Here is a 3,495-nt window from a genome sequence, read left to right as displayed (position 1 = left end):
CTTGCAGCGACAACTCAAAACATATCATTGTAAAATAATCGCTTTCTGTTCAGCATATAGGTAGACTGAGCATATCAACATGATGACAGACAACAACAACAATCAAATCAAAAACAAAAACAAGTCGCGTAAGGCGAAAATACAATATTTAGTCAAGTAGCTGTCGAACTCACAGAATGAAACTGAACGCAATGCCATTTTTCAGCAAGACCGTATACTCGTAGCATCGTCAGTCCACCGCTCATGGCAAAGGCAGTGAAATTGACAAGAAGAGCGGGGTAGCAGTTGCGCTAAGAAGGATAGCACGCTTTTCTGTACCTCTCTTTGTTTTAACTTTCTGAGCGTGTTTTTAATCCAAACATATCATATCTATATGTTTTTGGAATCAGGAACCGACAAGGAATAAGATGAAAGTGTTTTTAAATTGATTTGGACAATTTAATTTTGATAATAATTTTTATATATTTAATTTTCAGAGCTTGTTTTTAATCCGAATATAACATATTTATATGTTTTTGGAATCAGCAAATGATGGAAAATAAGATAAACGTAAATTTGGATCGTTTTATAAATTTTTATTTTTTTTTACAATTTTCAGATTTTTAATGACCAAAGTCATTAATTAATTTTTAAGCCACCAAGCTGAAATGCAATACCGAAGTCCGGGCTTCGTCGAAGATTACTTGACCAAAATTTCAACCAATTTGGTTGAAAAATGAGGGCGTGACAGTGCCGCCTCAACTTTCACGAAAAGCCGGATATGACGTCATCAAAGACATTTATCCAAAAAATGAAAAAACGTTCGGGGATTTCATACCCAGGAACTCTCATGTCAAATTTCATAAAGATCGGTCCAGTAGTTTAGTCTGAATCGCTCTACACACACACACAGACACACACATACACCACGACCCTCGTTTCGATTCCCCCTCGATGTTAAAATATTTAGTCAAAACTTGACTAAATATAACAACACAAACACCAACAACAACAACAACACCACCAACAACAACAACAACAGCAACACCAACAACAACACCAACACCAACACCAACACCCCCACCAACAACACCACAACCACCAACACCACCACCACCAACAACAACAACAACACCAACACCACCAACAACAACACCAACAACACCACCATCACCACCACCAACAACAACAACACCAACAACAAACACCAACAAACACCAACAACCAACCACCAACAACCAACCACCAACAACCAACAACCAACCATCAACAACCAACCACCAACCAACAACCAACAACCAACAACCAACAAAGGTTGAACAACCTGTGAAGTGCACGGGCAACACTGGTATCTCGCCTCGTACTATAATATTCTCTTTCAGTCACGTATACATGCAGAATGAGCAACACACACACACACACGGTGTGAGTGTGTGTGCGTGTGTTTGTGTGTGTGTGAGAGTGTGTGTTGGTGTGTGTGTGTGTATGTGTGTGCGTGCGTGCGTGCGTACGTGCGCGCGCGCGTGTGTGTGTGTGTGTGTGCGTAAGTGTGTGTGTGTGTGTCAATGTGTGTGTGTGTGTGTGTGTGTGTGTCTATGAATATGTGTGCCTATGGGTGTGTGTGTGTGTGTGTGTGTGTGTGTGTGTGTGTGAGATCCTTAGTGTGTTAATTCGTATGTGTGTGTGTGTGTGTGTGTGTGTGTGCGTACGTGTGTGTGTGTGTGTGCGTACGTGTGTGTGCGTCAGTGTGTTTGTGTGTGTGAGAGAGAAGGACAGACATACAGACAGACAAACAGACAGACTGACAGACAGACGGAGACTGTGGGAGAGACACACGCGCATACCCCAATCCCCGCAGAGAGAGAGAGAGAGAGAGAGAGAGAGAGAGAGAGAGAGAGAGAGAGAGAGAGAGAGAGAGATAGAGAGAGAGAGAGACAGACAGACAGACAGACAGACAGACAGACAGACAGACAGACAGACAGACAGAGCCTGCAGGCAGAGGGTGAGACAGACAGACGGGTGGACGGACAGACAGACATAGACAGAGAGAGTCCCACAGACAGATAGACAGAGAGAAATACACATTATAGAGACCTCAGGACACCAGCCACACCAGACAAGACATCAAAGAGATCCATAGTCCCAAGCTGAACAGCAGTGATCCCCCATCTCACACCTCCCGATGCTCTTCAGACTGCGGAGGAAACAGTCTACCAACTCCTAGAATACCCACGCTGACACTTGCCGCGTGCTCAGTCCTGGCCCTCCCTTCACGTGCTTCTCGCTCTCAGTTCCTTAGGCGATATTTTGCAGCCATTTCAAAATGCGACCAGGACAATATTTGACCACAAAGTAAACTCTGATGGGCAGGAGTGCTCCGGACACTTATACACAGCTCATTCTAATTAAACGCGTAGTTTGTATTCCCTCTCCGCATGGCAACATGTGCACGTGCGAGGGGCTGCGCGCGCAGATCCTCCAACTTACTACGCGTGCGTGACAGAGCTCCGAGTCGATTTCGATCAGAGAAGCAGACGACAAGTTGTTATTGCCCGGCATTCGCCGCATCACGTCCACGTAAGTGAAGATGGTCATTCCCTGAATTGCGTTGCAATTGCGTGTCAAACGTCGTTGACTGTGCACGATGGAACTTGCAGCAAAACGGCATGTTTAGGAAATTGTGTGTAATTTAAACGTGTGTTTGATAGTTTGGATATTTGTATTTCTTGCACCTGAACAACTTGGTTTTGTTAATTTCGTTGTACTTAAACTTAAAAGTGATTGAACCAAAGATGTGATTTGAAATATCTGTTTGCTTGTAGTCAGACCCCGGAACCAGTGCTGTAAGCTCGGCCAGTGAGCCAGGACAAACTTGACATTTGTTTTTCGCAAGTTCCCAGGAACAAATTCCGTTTGGGGTATTCGAAAACAAACGAAGTGTAACTTGTTACCCCGGAAACGTGCAACGGGCTTTGCGAAAGTGAACTGTGCTCTATTAGTATCGCTGCAATATTGAACATTATACGAATGAATTGTTCATCGCAGTCATTATTTTGTTGATGGCAAATCGAGCTCCTTAATCGCGGAAAACAGAGTGCAGTAGACTACAAACATTAAATCAGATTGGCTGAGTGTGTTTGCATCGACAGGAAAAGTCACTGGACATGGTAAGGTAAGGGAAGATAGTTACGTACATCTTTATCTGTTTAAGTATATTTGTTTATTTCTTTTTTGATTATTGTTGACAGATTTCTGAAGTTGTCATTGTCATGAAGCGAGGTTCCTTATTTTCTTGTACTTCACTTTTGTACGTTTCTTTTGTTTTAATCAGAGTAATTTTACCACTGAAACTAACAGACCAGCAATACCTCATTTCGTTGGATTGGGTAAAGAAGCTTAGGTTGTTTTGTTTTTTCTTGTCTTTTTATTCAGAAATGTTCGCATTGGTTGTTTGCTAGTGCTTTTGATAAACTGTGGTGAGATGTCTCTGTCACTCAGACACCTCATCCGCACATA

The 3,495-nt window shown here is 42.9% G+C and overlaps 1 protein-coding gene across 1 annotated transcript in view; it reads left to right on the top strand.

The window, feature by feature from the left end:
• Nucleotides 1–2,085: 2,085 nt before the first annotated feature.
• The window catches only part of LOC138959522 (ras-related protein Rap-2a-like), a 97,538-nt gene continuing 96,128 nt past the window's right edge, over nt 2,086–3,495 (top strand). Inside the window, exon 1 of the mRNA XM_070331045.1 lies at nt 2,086–3,151. The gene's annotated coding sequence lies outside the window, so the exon portion shown is untranslated. The remainder of the gene's footprint in view (nt 3,152–3,495) is intronic.

The sequence above is a fragment of the Littorina saxatilis genome, linkage group LG2 (assembly GCF_037325665.1).
Source record: "Littorina saxatilis isolate snail1 linkage group LG2, US_GU_Lsax_2.0, whole genome shotgun sequence".
Lineage (NCBI taxonomy): Eukaryota > Metazoa > Mollusca > Gastropoda > Littorinimorpha > Littorinidae > Littorina > Littorina saxatilis.
The sequence above is the reverse complement of the archived record's forward strand: the minus strand, read 5'-3'. Positions and strand labels throughout refer to the sequence as shown.